This window comes from Arachis stenosperma, chromosome 3 (assembly GCF_014773155.1).
Source record: "Arachis stenosperma cultivar V10309 chromosome 3, arast.V10309.gnm1.PFL2, whole genome shotgun sequence".
NCBI lineage: Eukaryota > Viridiplantae > Streptophyta > Magnoliopsida > Fabales > Fabaceae > Arachis > Arachis stenosperma.
In genome coordinates, this window is record NC_080379.1 from 99,511,080 (window position 1) to 99,531,761 (window position 20,682).

Genomic DNA, 20,682 nt, shown 5'->3' on the forward strand with positions numbered 1-20,682 from the left:
ATTTGCATGAATTTGGTTAGAATCAACATGTTCCTTGATATTCTCATGCATGAAGATAAAACTCATAAAAGGCTTTGTTTATTTAGAGAAAATGAGTGAAAGTAAGCTAAAACCAACTAAACTAACTAACTAATATAGCGAATATGCACTTGCATCACTATTCCCATATGCAGTTGTAATGGGGTTAGCATATGACCCCAGAGTCCTTCTGGACTGCTCAATTCCACTTAGGTCCATGATGGAGAAAGGGAATATGATATGGATTCACAAGTAAAGTAAAAAAATTTTTTTTAAAGGTGACCGAAAAAAAATAAAATAAAATAAATGGAAAATAAAATAAAATTTCGAAAATTAAAAGAAAATAAGATCAAAGCAAATTGAAAACCGAATCAATTAGTTAATTAAAAAGATTTTGGAATTAGCAATTGAAAAGATATGATTGAAAATTATTTTGAAAAAGATTTGATTTTTGAAATGAGGAAAGAGAAAAACAACAAAATGACACCAAACTTAAAATTTTTAGAGATCAAGAAAGGACTAAGGACATGCAAATTCGAAAAAAATAAAAGAAAACAAAAGCATGCAATTGACACCAAACTTAAAATATGAAACTAAACTCAAATAAAAGACTCTAAACCAACAAAAATAAAACAGTCCGAATCTAAGCAACAAGATAAACCGTCAGTTGTCCAAACTCGAACAATCCCCGACAACGGCGCCAAAAACTTGGTGCACAAAATTGCAATCACACTTTTGCAATTCCGCACAACTAACCAGCAAGTGCACTGGGTCGTCCAAGTAATACCTTACATGAGTAAGGATCAATCCCACGAAGATTGTCGGCATGAAGCAAGCTATGGTTATCTTGTAACTCTTAGTCAGGATATCAATAATTCTCAGGTTTAATTGTGATGAGTAAAAGAATATGAAATAGATACTTGTTTTGCAGTAATGGAAAACATGTTGAGGTTTTGGAGATACTCTATCTTCTGAATCTCTGCTTTCCTACTGTCTTCTTCTTCAAGCACGCAATGCTCCTTCCATGGCAAGCTGTATGTAGGGTTTCACCGTTGTCAATGGCTACCTCCCATCCTCTCAGTGAAAATGTTCAATGCGCTCTGCCACAGCATGGCTATTCATCTGTCGGTTCTCAATCAGGTCGGAATAGAATCCAGTGATTCTTTTGCGTCTGTCACTAACGCCTATCCTTCAGGAGTTTGAAGCTCGTCACAGTCATTCAATCCTTGAATCCTACTCAGAATACCACAGACAAGGTTTAGACCTTCCGGATTCTCTTGAATGCCGCCATCAATTCTAGCTTATACCACGAAGATTCTGATTAAGGAATCTAAGAGATATCTACTCAATCTAAGGTAGAACGGAGGTGGTTGTCAGGCACACGTTCATAGGTGAGAATGATGATGAGTGTCACGGATCATCACATTCATTAGGTTTAGGAACAAGTGATATCTTAGAATAGAAGCAAGCATTATTGAATGAAAAACAGTAGTAATTGCATTAATCCATCAAGACACAGCAGAGCTCCTCACCCCCAACCATGGGGTTTAGAGACTCATGCAGTAGAAGATACAATAAGAAACATGTAAAGTGTCAGTTTCGGCGTTAAACGCTGGGAATTCTGAAGCTGATTTGCAACGCCGGTTTGGGCCATCAAATCTCAGGAAAAGTATGAACTATTATACATTGCTGGAAAGCCCAGGATGTCTACTTTCCAACGCAATTAAGAGCGCACCAATTGGGCTTCTGTAGCTCCAGAAAATCCACTTCGAGTGCAGGGAGGTCAGAATCCAACAGCATCTGCAGTCCTTTTTCAGCCTCTGAATCAGATTTTTGCTCAGGTCCCTCAATTTCAGCCAGAAAATACTTGAAATCACAGAAAAATACACAAACTCATAGTAAAGTCCAGAAAAGTGAATTTTAAATAAAAACTAATAAAAATATAATAAAAACTAACTAAAATCTACTAAAAACATACTGAAAACAATGCCAAAAAGCGTATAAATTATCCGCTCATCAGAGATGCAAGAAAGATTCTTGGTGACTACATGATAAACCCCAATTTTGTGGTTTATCTTGTGCCTAATTTAGGAAATTTTATCAACTTATCCCACATTTATTCAATGAAACAGCGTGGTTTTGTAATTCTCCCTAAATTTGTGCTTAAGAGTGAAAACATACTTTTTAGACCTTTAATTAGCTAAATTTAATTCACTTTAATTCCATTCGATGCCTTGATATGTTTGTTGAGTGATTTCAGATTTATAAGGCAAGTATTTGATGGAAGAAGTCAAGAGAAAAGCATGCAAAGTGGAGAATTCATGAAGAAATGAGCATTTGGAGGATTCAAGCCCACGCGCACGCGTCATCCACGCGTACGCATGAGGAGGACATTCATGGCCACGCGCACGCGTGACCCATGCATACGCGTGAGGAGGGGATTTTCCAGTGATGCGCACGCATCGACCACACGCACGCGTGACGTTGATCACGTGACCTCATTAAAGTGAATTCGCTGGAGGCAATTTCTGAGCTTTTCAGGATCAAATCCAACTCATTTCTGAGGCTATCTCATGCAAAATTCATGAAGGGTCAAAAGGAGAGCAATTAGTTAGTGTAGGAAGCATGTCTTAGGTTAGTTCTAGAGAGAGAAGCTGCTTCTTCTCTCTAGAAATTAGGGTTCTTAGTTTAATTTTTTCTTAGATTAAGGTTTTAATTCTTGTTTTCATCTTGTTTCCTTTACAATTTCTTGTTCCTAAATCTTTGTTCTTTTAGTTTATGGTGTTAATTTTCCTTTTATTTCACTTTTATGTTTATGAGCACTCTTGTTACTTCGATTTTCATTTAATGCAATTTATGTTTGATGTTCTTATGGTTAATTGCTTTGTTGGTTGTTACTTTTCTTGCATTGGGTAGTTGTAGATTTATTATTCTTGTACTTTTATGATGTTTTCCTTTTATGCCTTCCAAGTGTTTGGCAAAATGCTTGGTTGGATGTTAGAGTAGCTTTTCGAGCATTCTTAGCTTAGAAAGAAAAATTAGGTGATCTTGACTCTTTAATACCCAATTTAGATTGGTGATCTAGAGTTGTTAGTTAATATTATTTCCATTGACTCTAATCTCTTGCTAATTCAATTAGTAAGTTGATTAGGACTTTTGGATTGAGATTAACTAGTCTTATTTGATTTTTTCTCAATGTGAAGATAACATTATACCTTCTTCCTATGGGGGATGACTTAATGGGATTAGCTCTTGTTAATTATTCTATGATGATTAATGACCAGGATAGAAATCCTATACTCTCAATCCTTGCCTTGAATGTCTCTTTTTGGCATTTGTTATCCTTAGTTGTTTGCTTTACATTTTTTGCCTTTTTAATTTCTTGTTTTATCAACCCAACCCGTGAAACTCATAACCAATAATTAAGCACTCGATTGTGATTCCTAGGGAGAACGACCCGGGACTAATACTCTCGGTTATTTTTATTGGGTTGGACTTGTGACAACCAAAAATTAAACTTTGATTTGAGGATCGATTGTTGGTTTGGGCTACGCTTACAACGAAATTAGGGGATCGAATGGAATAAAGTGAATTAAATTTAGCAATTTTAAGGCCTAAAAAATGTTTTCACTCTTAAGCATAAATTAAGAAAAATTCACAAAACCATGGTATTTCATTGAATAAATGTGAGATAAGTTGATAAAATCCCCTGAATTCAACACAAGATAAACCACAAAATTGGGGTTTATCACTACACCATACCAACCTCTGATTTCTATGGAAGAAGTATCTCCATACCTGCTATTAGAGCAAACAAATTTGAGTTTAAGCCTCAATTAGTCTCTCTAATGTAACAGAATTGTAAATTCCATGGACTTCCACTAGAAGATCCACATCAGTTTCTATTTGAATTCTTGTAAATCTGTGACACTGTTAAGACCAATGGAGTTTATCCTGAGGTCTATAGACTTATGCTCTTTCCCTTTTCGGTTAAAGACAAAGCTAGGATATGGTTGGATTCTTAACCTAAAGAAAGCCTAGACTCTTGGAAAAAATTAGTCAATGCTTTCTTGGCCAAGTTCTTTCCACCTCAGAAGATGAGCAAAATCAGAGTGGAAGTTTAAACCTTCAGACAAAAAGAAGGTGAATCCCTCTATGAAGCTTAGGAAAGATACAAGCAATTGATCAGGAGATGTCCTTCTAACATGCTCTTAGAATGGTCTATCCTAGGCATCTTCTATGATAGTGTCTCTGAGATGTCCAAAATATCATTAGATAGCTCTGCAGGTAGATCACTCCACTTAAAGAAAATGCTTGCAGAAGCAAGAGAACTCATTGATATAGTTGTAAACAACCAATTCATGTACATTTCTGAGAGAAATCCTGTAAATAATAGGGTAGCTAAGAAGAAAGGAGTTCTTGAAGTAGACACTCTGAATGCCATATTGGCTCAGAACAAGATCTTGACCCAACAGGTCAATATGATCTCTCAGCATTTGACTGGAATGCAAACTACTGCGGGCAGTACCTAAGAAGTATCTCCTGATGTGGATGCTTATGATCCTGATCAACCCACCATGGAGGAGGTGAATTATATGGAAAAACCCTCTGGAAATACCTATAACCCTTCATGTAGGAACCATCCTAACCTTTCATGGAGGGATCCACAGAAGCCTCAGCAAGGCTTCAATAATAATCAAGGTGAAAGAACCCAGAATAAGTTCAACAACAGGCCACCATTCCCATCTTCTCAGGAACATATTCAGACTTCTAAGCAGAGCCTTTCTGGCTTAGTCACTATACTCTCCAACCTCTCAAAGACCACTCATAGTTTCATAATTGAAACAAGGTCCTCCATAAAAAATTTGGAGGTACAAGTTGGTCAACTGAGTAAGAAAATCCCTGAGACTCCTCCTAACACTCTTCCTAGTAACACTGAAGTAAACCCAAGAGAAGAGTTCAAGGCCATCACTACTGAAGCTAAGGCCAAATCTAAAGGGAGAAATCTGGTGTTGAACGCCAATGATGAAATCCCTTATGGGCATTCAACGCCCAATACTACACCCTTAATAGCGTTGATCACCATTGAAGATGTCCCCACTGAGCATTCAATGCCCAAAAGGCCACAAGAGGTGGAGTGGAATGCCAATAAAGATGTTCCTACTGAGTATTCAACACCCACTAATGATGTCCCTATTCAATAATTAGAGGAAGCCAAGGCTCATGTAGAGACCATAGAGGTCCTCTTGCAAGCACTTATGCAATTCATGAGTTTTTATGAATACTCATCCTCTGATGAGGATGAGGAAACTAGGGAAGAGCAAGTTGTTCGGTACCTAGGAGCTCTCATGAATCTAAATGCCAAGTTATTTGGAGTAAAGACATTTGAGGAAGAACCTACAGTGCTTACCAAAGAACTCAATGCTTTAGTTCAACAAAAGCTGCCTCAAAGGCTTCCGAATCCCAGACGTTTCCTAATTTCTTGTACTATAGGTACCATGACTTTTGAGAAGGCTCTGTGTGACCTAGGATCAAGTTTAAACCTCATGCTACTCTCTGTGATGGAGAAGTTGGGAATCTTTGAGGTACAAGCTGCAAATATCTCACTGGAGATGGCAGACAAGTCAATGAAAAAAGCATATGGCTTAGTAGAGGATGTGTTAGTAAAGGTTGAAGACCTCTACATACCTACAAACTTCATAATTTTAGATACTGGGGAAGATGAGGATGAGTCCATGATGAGCGGATAATTTATACACTTTTTGGCATTATTTTTAGGTAGTTTTAGTAGGATCTAGCTACTTTTAGGGATGTTTTCATTAGTTTTTATGCTAAATTCACATTTCTAGACTTTACTATGAGTTTGTGTGTTTTTTTGTGATTTCAGGTATTTTCTGGCTGAAATTGAGGGACCTGAGCAAAACTCTGATAAGGAGGCTGACAAAGGACTGCTGATGATGTTGGATTCTGACCTCCCTGCACTCAAAATGGATTTTCTGGAGCTACAAAACTCCAAATGGCGCGCTCTTAATGGCGTTGGAAAGTAGACATCCAAAGCTTTCCAGAAATATATAATAATCCATACTTTATTCGAATTAAAATGATGCAAACTGGCGTTCAACGCCAGTTCCATGCGCATTCTGGAGTCAAATGCCAGAAACACGTCATAAACCAAAGTTAAACGCCAAAAACACGTTACAACTTGGCGTTTAACTCCAAGAGAAGCCTCTGCACGTGTAAAGCTCAAGCTCAACCCAAGCACACACCAAGTGGGTCCCGGAAGTGGATTTCTGCATTAATTACTTATTTCTGTAAACCCTAGTAGCTAGTCTAGTATAAATAGGACATTTTACTATTGTATTAGACATCTTGGTTTCGTCTTTTATCTTAGCATCCATCTTTGGACATTTAGTTCTTAGACTTTGGGGGCTGGCCATTTGGCCATGCCTGGACCTTGATCATCCGAGTAGGATTCAGGGATTGAATGGCTGTGACGAGCTTCAAACTCGCGATTGTTGAGCGTGATGACAAACGCAGAAGAATCAATGGATTCTATTCTGATATGATCGAGAACCGATAGATGATTAGCCATGCTGTGACAAGAGCATTTGGAACTTTTTCACTGAGAGGATAGAAAGTAGCCATTTACAACGGTGATGCCCTACATACAGCTTGCCATCGAAAGGAGTATGAAGAATTGGATGAAAGCAGTAGGAAAGCAGATATTCAACAGGAACAAGCATCTCTATGCACTTATTTGAAATTTCCACCATTGAATTACATAAGTATCTCTATTTTATTTTATGCTTTATTTATTATTAATTTTGAAACCTTTATAACCATTTGAATCTTCCTAACTAAGATTTACAAGATGACCATAGCTTGCTTCATACCAACAATCTCCGTGGGATTGACCCTTACTCACGTAAGGTTTATTACTTGGACGACCCAGTGCACTTGCTGGTTAGTTGTGCGGAGTTGTGACAAAGTGTGATTCACGTTTGAGAGCGCTACCAAGTCTTTGGCGCCATTGTTGATGATCACAATTTCGTGCACCAGTCCATCATCCTTGGAAGACCTTTCCTAGCCACTGTCAATGCTATCATTGATGTAGCAAAGGGAAAACTTCTTTTACAACTAGGGGAGAAACACATCTTGTTCAAGATGCCTCACCCCAACTCTACCTCTAAGAAAAGAGAAATAACTGTGCAACACTTAGTGTTCCAATCCTATCTTTCAGTGCAGAGCTTTACTAAGCACCCAGACAGCAATTCTAAGTTTGGTGTTGGGCAACCAACAACAAGCATTGAAAACAAAGGTACTAAGAAGAAAGTATCTAAAGGCTGGAGGGACAAAAAGATCCCCACTGAAGGCCTCTCACCTAGCATGAGAGTTGTCTTCACAAAAAAACCAGTCACACCATATGCAGTGAGTTGTGTCTTATCTCTAGAGCATGTGGAGCTCATCCACGAAAAGACAGGAAGAAAGTTCACTGTAAGGGGTGAAATTCTGAGCCCATATCAATCTCCGTAAGGAGCTAACCATCAAGCTAGTAACGTTAAAGAAGCGCTTGTTAGGAGGCAACCCAGCCATAGTTATTATTTATGTTTTTATTTGAATTTATTTTTCTTAATTATTTTCTTTAGGTTCATGATCATGTGCATTAGTCAGAACAGAGACAGAAAGGTTCAAAAGTGGAAACAGAATACCATGGAGTTCATATCTTGCTGGAGTTGAACGCTAGACAAGAAGGGAGGAGTGGGCATTCAATGCCCACAAAGGGTAACATTACTGGTGTTGAACGCTAGCCAAGGAGCAAAGGCTGGGTATTCAACGCCCAACAGAGACAGAAGACCTGCTGTTGAACGCCAGGAAGGAGGTCCCTCTTGGGTATTCAATGCCCTGAATGGAGCAGGAAGCTGACGTTGAATGCCAGCTATGGAGCATAAGCTGGGCATTCAATGCCCATAAGGGGGGCAAGGAATTTGAGTTCCCTAGCCTCTCAGGACCAATAGGTCCCACAGCATCTTCACTTACCCCACCTTCTTCTCTCTTCTTTTCACACTTCCCATCACACTCTTTCCTATAAACCCTCAACAAATCACATCCATACTTCTTTCCCAAAACCATCATAACTCCCACCAACCCCCATCCACTAAAATTTAAATTTTGTCACCCATATTCCCCTCCCCCCAATCTTTTAAACCATAGCCATATTGACATGCGAAATTGTGATCACTACTTTTCACAACTCAAATAATCCCTAGTAATGGCCCCAAAGACTTGGTGCTCAATACCATGGCATAAACACAACTTCGCACAACTAACCAGCAAGTGCACTGGGTCGTCCAAGTAATAAACCTTACGTGAGTAAGGGTCGATCCCACGGAGATTGTTGGTATGAAGCAAGCTATGGTCACCTTGTAAATCTCAGTCAGGCAGACTCAAATGGTTATGGATGATATATGAATAAAAGATAAAGATAGAGATACTTATGCAATTCATTGGTAAGAACTTCAGATAAGCGAATGGAGATGCTTTGTCCCTTCCGTCTCTCTACTTTCCTACTGTCTTCATCCAATCCTTCTTACTCTTTTCCATGGCAAGCTGTATGCAAGGGTTTCACCGTTGTCAGTGGCTACCTCCCATCCTCTCAGTGGAAATGTTCAACGCACCCTGTCACGGCACGGCTATCCAGCTGTCGGTTTTCGATCATGTCGGAATAGAATCCAGTGACTCTTTTGCGTCTGTCACTAACGCCCCACAATCGCGAGTTTGAAGCTCGTCACAGTCATTCAGTCATTGAATCCTACTCAGAATACCACAGACAAGGTTTAGACCTTCCGGATTCTCTTGAATGCCGCCATCAATTCTAGCTTATACCACGAAGACTCTGATCTCATGGAATGGCTGGCTCGGTTGTCAGGCGAGCGCTCGTTTGTCAGGCGAGCAGCAACCATGCGTCATGTATCAGAAATCCACTTAAGAATTACAAAGATGAGTAAATGACATAAAAATCCACTTCCGGGCCCACTTGGTGTGTGCTTGGGCTGAGCATTGAAGCATTTTCGTGTAGAGACTCTTCTTGGAGTTAAACGCCAGCTTTTGTGCCAGTTTGGGCGTTTAACTCCCACTTTGGTGCCAGTTCCGGCGTTTAACGCTGGGAATTCTGAAGGTGACTTTGAACGCCGGTTTGGGCCATCAAATCTTGGGCAAAGTATGGACTATCATATATTGCTGGAAACCCAGGATGTCTACTTTCCAACGCCGTTGAGAGCGCACCAATTGGGCTTCTGTAGCTCCAGAAAATCCACTTCGAGTGTAGGGAGGTCAGAATCCAACAGCATCTGCAGTCCTTTTCAGTCTCTGAATCAGATTTTTGCTCAGGTCCCTCAATTTCAGCCAGAAAATACCTGAAATCACAGAAAAACACACAAACTCATGGTAAAGTCCAGAAAAGTGAATTTTAATTAAAAACTAATAAAAATATACTAAAAACTTAACTAAATCTACTAAAAACAATGCCAAAAAGCGTACAAATTATCCGCTCATCACAACACCAAACTTAAATTGTTGCTTGTCCCCAAGCAACTGAAAATCAAATAAGATAACAAGAAGAGAATATGCAATGAATTCCAAAAACATCTATGAAGATCAGTATTAATTAGATGAGCGGGGCTTTTAGCTTTTTGCCTCTGAACAGTTTTGGCATCTCACTCTATCCTTTGAAATTCAGAATGATTGGCTTCTTTAGGAACTCAGAATCCAGATAGTGCTATTGATTCTCCTAGTTAAGTAAGATGATTCTTGAACACAGCTACTTATTGAGTCTTGGCCGTGGCCCAAAGCACTCTGTCTTCTAGTATTACCACCGGATACATACATGCCACAGACACATAATTGGGTGAACCTTTTCAGATTGTGACTCAGCTTTGTTAGAGTCCCCAATTAGAGGTGTCCAGGGTTCTTAAGCACACTCTTTTTGCCTTGGATCACAACTTTATTTCTTTCTTTTTCTTTCTTTTTCTCTTTCTCTTTTTTTCTTTTCGTTTTTCTCCTTCTTTTTTTTTCATATACCCCTTTTTTTTGTATTCACTGCTTTTTCTTACTTCAAGAATCATTTTTATGATTTTTCAGATCCTCAGTAACATGTCTCCTTTTTCATCATTCTTTCAAGAGCCAACAATTTTAACATTCATGAACCACAAATTCAAAAGACATATGCACTGTTCAAGCATACATTCAGAAGACAAAAGTATTGCCACCACATCAAAATAATTAATCTGTTATAAAATTCAAAATTCATGCAATTCTACTCTTTTTCAATTAAGAACATTGTTTATTTAAGAGAGGTGATGGATTCATAGGACATTCATAACTTTAAGGCATAGACACTAAGACACTAATGATCATAAGACACAAACATAGATAAACATAAGCATGAAAATTCGAAAAACAAGAAAATAAAGAACAAGAAGATTAAAGAACGGGTCCACCTTAGTGATGGCGGCTTGTTCTTCCTCTTGAAGATCTTATGGAGTGCTTGAGCTCCTCAATGTCTCTTCCTTGTCTTTGTTGCTCCTCTCTTATGATTCTTTGATCTTCTCTAATTTCATGGAGGAGGATGGAATGTTCTTGGTGCTCCACCCTTAGTTGTCCCATGTTGGAACTCAATTCTCCTAGGGAGGTGTTGATTTGCTCCCAATAGTTTTGTGGAGGAAAGTGCATCCCTTGAGGTATCTCAGGGATTTCATGATGAGTGGGATCTCTTGTTTGCTCCATTCTTTTCTTAGTGATGGGCTTGTCCTCATCAATGAGGATGTCTCCTTCTATGTCCACTCCAACTGAATAACAGAGGTGACAAATGAGATAAGGAAAGGCTAACCTTGCCAAGGTAGAAGACTTGTCCGCCACCTTATAGAGTTCTTGGGCTATAACCTCATGAACTTCCACTTCCTCTCCAATCATGATACTATGAATCATGATGGCCCGGTCTATAGTAACTTCGGACCGGTTGCTAGTGGGAATGATTGAGCGTTGGATAAACTCCAACCATCCTCTAGCCATGGGCTTGAGGTCATGCCTTCTCAATTGAACCGGCTTCCCTCTTGAATCTCTCTTCCATTGGGCGCCCTCTTCACAAATGTCAGTGAGGACTTGGTCCAACCTTTGATCAAAGTTGACCCTTCTAGTGTAAGAATGTTCATCTCCTTGCATCATGGGCAAGTTGAATGCTAACCTTACATTTTCCGGACTAAAATCTAAGTATTTCCCCCGAACCATTGTAAGCCAATTCTTTGGGTCCGGGTTCACACTTTGATCATGGTTCTTGGTGATCCATGCATTGGCATAGAACTCTTGAACCATTAAGATTCCGACTTGTTGAATGGGGTTGGTAAGAACTTTCCAACCTCTTCTTCGGATCTCATGTCGGATCTCCAGATATTCACTCTTTTTGAGTTTGAAAGGGACCTCGGGGATCACCTTCTTCAAGGCCACAACTTCATAGAAGTGGTCTTGATGCACCCTTGAGATGAATCTCTCCATCTCCTATGACTCGGAGGTGAAAGCTTTTGCCTTCGCTTTCCTCTTTCTAGAGGTTTCTCCGGCCTTGGATGCCATAAATGGTTATGGAAAAACAAAAAGCAATGCTTTTACCACACCAAACTTAAAAGGTTTGCTCGTCCTCGAGCAAAAGAAGAAAGAAGAGAGTAGAAGAAGAAGAAATAGAGGAGAGGGAGATGGCTTTGTGGTTCCGCCAAAAGGGGGGAAGAAGTAGTGTTTAAGGTATGTGAAAATGAAGGAGTGAAGATGGGTTTATATAGGGGTGAAGAGAGGGGTAGGGTTCGGCCATTATGGGTGGGTTTGGGAGGGGAAGTGGTTTGAATTTGAATGGTGAGGTAGGTGGGGTTTTATGAAGGATGGATGTGAGTGGTGAAGAGAAAGATGGGATTTGATAGGTGAGGGGTTTTTGGGGAAGAGTGGTTGAGGTGATTGGTGAATGGGTAAAGAAGAGAGAGGGTGGTGGGGTAGGTGGGGATCCTGTGGGGTCCACAGATCCTGAGGTGTCAAGAAAAATTCAACCCTGCACCAAGTGGCGTGCAAAAATGCACCCTTTGCCAATTCTGGCGTTAAACGCCGGGCTGGTGCCCATTTCTGGCGTTTAACGCCAGCTTCTTGCCCTTTCCTGGCGTTTAATGCCAGTCTGGTACCCCTTTCTGGCGTTAAACGCCCAGAATGGTGCCAGACTGGGCGTTAAACGCCCAACTGCTACCCTTACTGGCGTTTAAACGCCAGCAGGATCTTCCTCCAGGGTGTGCTATTTTTTTTCCTATTTTTCATTCTGTTTTTGCTTTTTCAAATGATTTTGTGACTTCTCATGATCATCAACCTAAAGAAAACATAAAATAACAAAGGAAAATAGATAAAATATAACATTGGGTTGCCTCCCAACAAGCGCTTCTTTAATGTCAGTAGCTTGACAGAGGGTTCTCATGGAGCCTCACAGATGCTCAGAGCAATGTTGGAACCTCCCAACACCAAACTTAGAGTTTGAATGTGGGGGTTCAACACCAAACTTAGAATTTGGTTGTGGCCTCCCAACACCAAACTTAGAGTTTGACTGTGGGGGCTCTGTTTGGCTCTGTTTTGAGAGAAGCTCTTCATGCTTCCTCTCCATGGTGACAGAGGGATATCCTTAAGCCTTAAACACAAAGGATTCTTCATTCACTTGAATGATCAATTCACCTCTATCAACATCAATCACAGCCTTTGCTGTGGCTAGGAAGGGTCTGCCAAGGATGATGGATTCATCCATGCATTTCCCAGTCTCTAGGACTATGAAATCAGCAGGGATGTAATGGTCTTCAATCTTCACCAAAACATCCTCTACAAGTCCATAAGCTTGTTTTCTTGAGTTGTCTGCCATCTCTAGTGAGTTTCTTGCAGCTTGCACCTCAAAGATCCCTAGCTTCTCCATTACAGAGAGAGGCCTGAGGTTTACACTTGACCCTAAGTCACACAGAGCCTTCTTGAAGGTCATGGTGCCTATGGTACAAGGTATTGAAAACTTCCCAGGATCCTGTCTCTTTTGAGGTAATTTTTGCCTAGACAAGTCATCCAGTTCTTTGGTGAGCAAAGGGGGTTCATCCTCCCAAGTCTCATTACCAAACAACTTGTCATTTAGCTTCATGATTGCTCCAAGGTATTTAGCAACTTGCTCTTCAGTGACATACTCATCCTCTTCAGAGGAAGAATACTCATCAGAGCTCATGAATGGCAGAAGTAGATTCATTGGAATCTCTATGGTCTCATTTTGAGCCTCAGATTCCCATGGTTCCTCATTAGGGAACTCATTAGAGGCTAGTGGACGGCCATTGAGGTCTTCCTCAGTGGCGTTCACTGCCTCTTCCTCCTCTCCAAATTCGGCCATGTTGATGACCTTGCACTCCCCTTTTGGGTTTTCTTCTGTATTGCTTAGAAGAGTACTAGGAGGGAGTTCAGTAATTTTCTTGCTCAGCTGTCCCACTTGTGCCTCCAAATTCCTAATGGAAGACCTTGTTTTAGTCATGAAACTTTGAGTGGTTTTGATTAGATGAGAGACCATGGTTGCTAAGTCAGAGTGGCTCTGCTTAGAATTCTCTGTCTGTTGCTGAGAAGATGATGAAAAAGGCTTGCTATTGCTAAACCTGTTTCTTCCACCATTGTTGTTGTTTAAACCTTGTTGAGGTCTCTGTTGATCCTTCCATGAAAAATTTGGATGATTTTTCCATGAAGAATTATAGGTGTTTCCATAGGGTTCTCCCATGTAATTCACCTCTTCCATTGAAGGGTTCTCAGGATCATAAGCTTCTTCTTCAGATGAAGCATCCTTAGTACTGCTTGGTGCATTTTGCATTCCAGACAGACTTTGAGAAATCAAATTGACTTGCTGAGTCAATATCTTGTTCTGAGCCAATATGGCATTCAGAGTATCAATCTCAAGAACTCCTTTCTTCTTATTTGTCCCATTGTTCACATGATTCCTTTCAGAAGTGTACATGAATTGGTTATTTGCAACCATTTCAATTAGTTCTTGAGCTTCTGTAGGCGTCTTCTTCAGATGAAGAGATCCTCCAGCAGAGCTATCCAAAGACATCTTGGATAGTTCAGAGAGACCATCATAGAAAATACCTATGATGCTCTATTCAGAAAGCATGTCAGAAGGACATTTTCTGATCAATTGTTTGTATCTTTCCCAAGCTTCATAGAGGGATTCTCCATCCTTCTGTCTGAAGGTTTGGACTTCCACTCTAAGCTTACTCAATTTTTGAGGTGGAAAGAACTTTGCCAAGAAGGCATTGACTAGCTTTTCCCAAGAGTTCAGGCTTTCTTTAGGTTGTGAGTCCAACCATATTCTAGCTCTGTCTCTTACAGCAAAAGGGAATAGCATAAGTCTGTAGACCTCAGGTCAACTCCATTAGTCTTGACAGTGTCACAGATTTGCAAGAATTCAGCTAAAAACTGATGAGGATCTTCCAATGGAAGTCCATGGAACTTGCAATTCTGTTGCATTAGAGAAACTAATTGAGGCTTAAGCTCAAAGTTGTTTGCTCCAATGGCAGGGATAGAGATGCTTCTCCCATAGAAGTCGGGAGTAGGTGCAGTAAAGTCACCCAGCACCTTCCTTGCATTGTTGGCATTGTTGTTGTTTTCGGCTGCCATGGGTTCCTCTTCTTTGAAGATTTCTGTTAGGTCCTCTACAGAGAGTTGTGCCTTAGCTTCTCTTAGCTTTCGCTTCAAGGTCCTTTCAGGTTCAGGGTCAGCCTCAACAAGAATGCTTTTGTCTTTGCTCCTGCTCATATGAGAAAGAAGAGATCAAGAAAATGTGGAATCCTCTATGTCACAGTATAGAGATTCCTTGAGGTGTCAGAGGAACAGAAAAATAGAAGGAAGAGGTAGAAGAATTCGAACTTAATGAGATAGAGTTCGAATTGTGCATTGAGGAGGAGTGGTACTCCATAAATAGAAGGATGTGAGAAGAGGGGAAGAAATTTTCGAAAATAATTTAAAAAGATTATAAAAACATTTAGAAAAACTTTAATTGATTTTCGAAAACTAAGAGTGGAAAAGAAATCAAGTGATTTTTGAAAAAGATTTTGAAATTAGAAATTAAAAAGACATGATTGAAAATTATTTTGAAAAAGGTGTGATTAAAAAGATATGATTGAAAAGATATGATTTGAAAAATAATTTTAAAAAGATTTGATTTTAAAAATTAATGACTTGGCTAACAAGAAAAGATATGATTCAAACATTAAACCTTTCTCAACAGAAAAGGCAACATACTTGAAATGTTGAATCAAATCATTAATTGATAGCAAGTATCTTTGAAAAAGGAAAGAAATTGATTTTGAAAAAGATTTTATTGAAAAGATATGATTTGAAAAAGATTTGATTTTGAAAAACTTTGAAAACTTGAAAAAAATTTGCATTAAAAACAAAATCTTCCCTCTTGTGCCATCCTGGCGTTAAACGCCCAGAATGGTGTCCATTCTGGCGTTTAACGCCCAAAATGCTACCTTTTTGGGCGTTAAACGCCCAGCCAGGTATCCTGGCTGGCGTTTAAACGCCAGTTTTTCCTTTTTCACTGGGCGTTTTGAACGCCCAGCTTTTTCTGTATAATTCCTCTGCTGCATGTACTGAATCTTCAGTTCCCTGTATTATTAACTTGAAAATGGAACTAAGATCAAATAAACAATGCATGCAAGACACCAAACTTAAAATTATACACTAGACTCAACAAGAAACATAAAATATTTTTGGTTTTTTATGATTTTGTAATTTTTTTGGTTTTTTCGAAAATTAAGTGGAAAAGAAAATAAAGGTATCAAAATTCTTAATGAGAATTCCAGGAATCATGCAATGTTAGTCTAAAGCTTTAGTCTAAAGGAATTAGACATGGATAGCCAAGCTTCAGCAGGACATTGCATTCAAGAGCTAAATTGATGAGAATCAATCAGCTTTGGTGATGATGAAAACATCACCTTGAAACACTAGAATTCATTCTTAAGAACTCTGAAAAATACCTAATCTAAGCAACAAGATGAACCGTCAGTTGTCCATACTCGAAACAATCCCCGGCAACGGCGCCAAAAACTTGACATGCGAAATTGTGATCACTACTTTTCACAACTCAAATAATCCCTAGTAATGGCCCCAAAGACTTGGTGCTCAATACCATGGCATAAACACAACTTCGCACAACTAACCAGCAAGTGCACTGGGTCGTCCAAGTAATAAACCTTACGCGAGTAAGGGTCGATCCCACGGAGATTGTTGGTATGAAGCAAGCTATGGTCACCTTGTAAATCTCAGTCAGGCAGACTCAAATGGTTATGGATGATATATCAATAAAAGATAAAGATCGAGATACTTATGCAATTCATTGGTAAGAACTTCAGATAAGCGAATGGAGATGCTTTGTCCCTTCCGTCTTTCTGCTTTCCTACTGTCTTCATCCAATCCTTCTTACTCATTTCCATGGCAAGTGTATGCAAGGGTTTCACCGTTGTCAGTGGCTACCTCCCATCCTCTCAGTGGAAATGTTCAACGCACCCTGTCACGGCACGGCTATCCAGCTGTCGGTTCTCGATCATGTCGGAATAGAATCCAGTGATTCTTTTGCGTCTGTCACTAACGCCCCAAAATTGCGAGTTTGAAGCTCGTCATAGTCATTCAGTCATTGAATCCTACTCAGAATACCACAGACAAGGTTTAGACCTTCCGGATTCTCTTGAATGCCGCCATCAATTCTAGCTTATACCACGAAGACTCTGATCTCATGGAATGGCTGGCTCGGTTGTCAGGCGAGTGCTCGTTTGTCAGGCGAGCAGCAACCATACGTCATGTATCAGAAATCCAAGAGATATCCACCCAATCTAAGGTAGAATGGAGGTGGTTGTCAGTCACACGTTCATAGGTGAGAATGACGATGAGTGTCACGGATCATCACATTCATCAAGTTGAAGAACAAGTGATATCTTGGAATAAGAACAAGCTGAATTGAATAGAAGAACAATAGTAATTGCATTAATACGCGAGGTACAGCAGAGCTCCACACCTTAATCTATGGTATGTAGAAACTCCACCGTTGAAAATACATAAGAACAAAAGTGATCATTGGCTTCGGCCCCAGAGAGGGAACCAGAAAAACCAAGATGAAAATACAATAGTAAAAGGTCCTATTTATAGAGAACTAGTAGCTTAAGAATTACAAAGATGAGTAAATGACATAAAAATCCACTTCCGGGCCCACTTGGTGTGTGCTTGGGCTGAGCATTGAAGCATTTTCGTGTAGAGACTCTTCTTGGAGTTAAACGCCAGCTTTTGTGCCAGTTTGGGCGTTTAACTCCCACTTTGGTGCCAGTTCTGGCGTTTAACGCTGGGAATTCTGAAGGTGACTTTGAACGCCGGTTTGGGCCATCAAATTTTGGGCAAAGTATGGACTATCATATATTGCTGGAAACCCAGGATGTCTACTTTCCAACGCCGTTGAGAGCGCACCAATTGGGCTTCTGTAGCTCCAGAAAATCCACTTCGAGTGTAGGGAGGTCAGAATCCAACAGCATCTGCAGTCCTTTTCAGTCTCTGAATCAGATTTTTGCTCAGGTCCCTCAATTTCAGCCAGAAAATACCTGAAATCACAGAAAAACACACAAACTCATAGTAAAGTCCAGAAAAGTGAATTTTAATTAAAAACTAATAAAAATATACTAAAAACTTAACTAAATCTACTAAAAATATACTAAAAACAATGCCAAAAAGCGTACAAATTATCCGCTCATCATATATCCTCCCTATAAATACCCCTCTCATTCCATTTATCCCACACACTACTCATACATCTTTAGCCCTCACTTGGCCGAATTGCTCTTCTCCCTCCATTTCCATCTATTTTTTTCTTCTTCTACTCCATTCTTCTCTTTTGTTTATTTTTGCACGAGGACGAGAAAAATTTTAAGTTTGGTGTTGGAAAAGCCTTGCTTTTTGCTTTCCATTCCTACTTATGGCACCCAAGGTCGGAGAACCCTCTAGAAAGAGGAAAGGAAAGGCTGTAGCCGCCACCTACGAATCTTGGGAGATGGAGAGATTCATCACCAAAGCCCACCAAGACCACTTCTATGAAGTAGTATCAAAGAAAAAGGTGATCCCTGAGGTCCCTTTTAAGCTAAAGAAGAATGAGTATCCGGAGATCTGAAGAGAGATCCGGAGAAGAGGTTGGGAAATTCTAACCAATCTCATCTAAGAGGCTGGGATCTTAACGGTGCAAGAGTTCTATGCTAATTCATGGGTCATGAAAAACCATCACATTAGTTTGAACCCTCATCCTAAGAATTAGAGCACCATGGTCCGAGGAAGAATCTGAGATTTTAGCCCAGAAAGTGTGAGGTTGGCGTTCAACTTGCCTTTGATGCAAGGAGACCCACATCCATACACTAGAAGAGTCAATTTTGATCAAAGGCTAGATCAAGTACTCTCAGACATCTGTGTGGAAAGAGCACAGTAGAAAAGGGATTCCCAAAGCAAGCCTATCCAACTAAGAATGCCTGACCTCAAGCCCATAGCTAGAGGATGGTTCGAATTCATCCAACGCTCTATCATCCCTACTAGCAACCGGTCCGAAGTGACCATAGACCGAGCCATCATGATCCATTGCATCATGCTCAAAGAGGAGGTGGAAGTACATGAGGTGATACCTCAAGAGTTGTACAAAGTGGCAGACAAGCCCTCCACCCAAGCAAGGTTCACTTTCCCTTATCTTATCTGTCACCTATACAATTCAACTAGAATTGTCATAGAAGGGGACACTCCAATTGAGGAGGACAAGCCTATCACTAAAAGAAGGATGGAGCATACTAGAGAGTCGGCACATGACCTACAATATGAGCATGTAGAGACGCCTCAACATGAGATCCCTGAGATGCCTCAAGGGATGTATTTTCCTCCTCAAAGCTATTGGGATCAATGACATACTTCTGTGGGAGAATTAAGCTCTAACATGAATCAGTTGAGGATGGAGCATCAAGAGCATTCCACCATCCTCAATGAAATTAGAAAAGATCAAAGAGCTGTGAGGGAAGAACAACAGAGACAGGGGCGTGACATTGAAGACATCAAGCGCTCAATTGGATTCTTTAGAGGAAGTGGTAGTCGCCTCACTAAGGTGGTCCCATTTTGTCCCCCTTGCTTTTATGTCATTTTTTGTTTTTCATTATGTTTTATTATCTGTTCTCGTGTTCTCATTGTATGATCATCTTTATGTATTTCTTAAAGTTATAAAATGTTCCATATATTTCTCACATTGCTTAAAAGAAAATCTTATTTAAGAGAGATTAAGATGCATGAATCTTCGAGTTTATCTTAAGAATAGTTCAATTATTTTGATGTGGTGGCATTGCTTTTGTTTTCTGAATGTATGAATGAACAATGCATATTTGAAATTGGAATTAAGAATGTTGGCTCTTGAAAGAATGATGAAAAAGGAGAAGTATTATTGGTAATCTGAAAAATCCAAAAATTGATTCTTCAAGCAAGAAAAAAAATATATATGCTTATTCGAAAAAAAAAAAGGAGAAATAAAAAGCAGAAAAAGCCAATAGCTCTTTAAACCAAAAGGCAAAAGCAAAAAGCCAATAAGCCTTTAAACCAAACGGCAAGGGTAAAAGGATCCAAGGCTTTGAGCATCAATGGTTAGGAGGGCCTAAAAGAAACAAAATCTTGGCCTAAGCACTCCAAAGGAATAGTGTCCCTAACTATATGCTTGTGGTGTGAATGTGTCAAGTAAAAAGCTTGAGACTGAGCAGTTAAAGTCATGATCCAAAGCAAAAAGAGTGTGCTTAAGAACTCTAGACACCTCTATCTGGGGATTCTAGCAAAACTGAATCATAATTCGAAAGGGTTCACCTAGTTAAGTGTCTGTGGCATTTATGTATTCGATGGTAATTCTGGAAAACAAAGTGCTTAGGGCCATGGCCATGACTCTAAAATGTTGTGTTCAAGAATAAAAAAGAACTAAACTAGGAGAGTCAATAATATCATCTGGATTCTAAGTTCCTAAAGAGGCCAACACTTCTAAGTTTCAATAGATAATGAGATGCCAAACTATTCAGAAGCAAAAAGCCACTAAGTCCCGCTCATCTAATTGAGACTGAGCTTCATTGAGAACTCTGAGATTTATTGTATCTTACTCTTCTTTTTATCCTTGTTTCTTTTTAGTTGCTTAGGGACAAACAACTGTTTAAGTTTGGTATTGTGATGAGCGGATATTTATACGCTTTCTGGCATCATTTTCATATAGTTTTTTAGCATGTTTTGTTTAAGTTTTATTAACTTTCCGTAGGTTTTAGTGTAAAATTCACATTTTTGGATTCTACTTTGAGTTTTTGTGTTTTTATGCAATTTCAGGCATTTTTTAGCTGAAATTGAGGAGTTAGAGCAAAATTCTGATTCAGAGGCAGAGAAAGCACTGCAGATGTTGTCAGGATCTGAGCTCTGTGCACTCAAAGTTGTTTTTCTGGAGTTACACAAGTCCAAATGGCACTCTCTCAACAGCTATGGAAAGATAACATCTAGGGCTTTCCAGAAATATATAATAGTTTATACTTTATTTCAGAATTGAAGGCC

General features: G+C 39.6%; 2 non-coding genes across 2 annotated transcripts; one reads left to right on the top strand and one right to left on the bottom strand.

The window, feature by feature from the left end:
• Positions 1-4,121: 4,121 nt before the first annotated feature.
• LOC130971540 (small nucleolar RNA R71) lies at positions 4,122-4,230 on the bottom strand. Its single transcript, XR_009082754.1, has one exon. It is a non-coding gene; the product is annotated as a small nucleolar RNA R71 (small nucleolar RNA).
• A 9,979-nt stretch (positions 4,231-14,209) lies between these two features.
• LOC130972665 (small nucleolar RNA R71) lies at positions 14,210-14,317 on the top strand. The gene has a single exon (XR_009083829.1). It is a non-coding gene; the product is annotated as a small nucleolar RNA R71 (small nucleolar RNA).
• Positions 14,318-20,682: the final 6,365 nt, after the last annotated feature.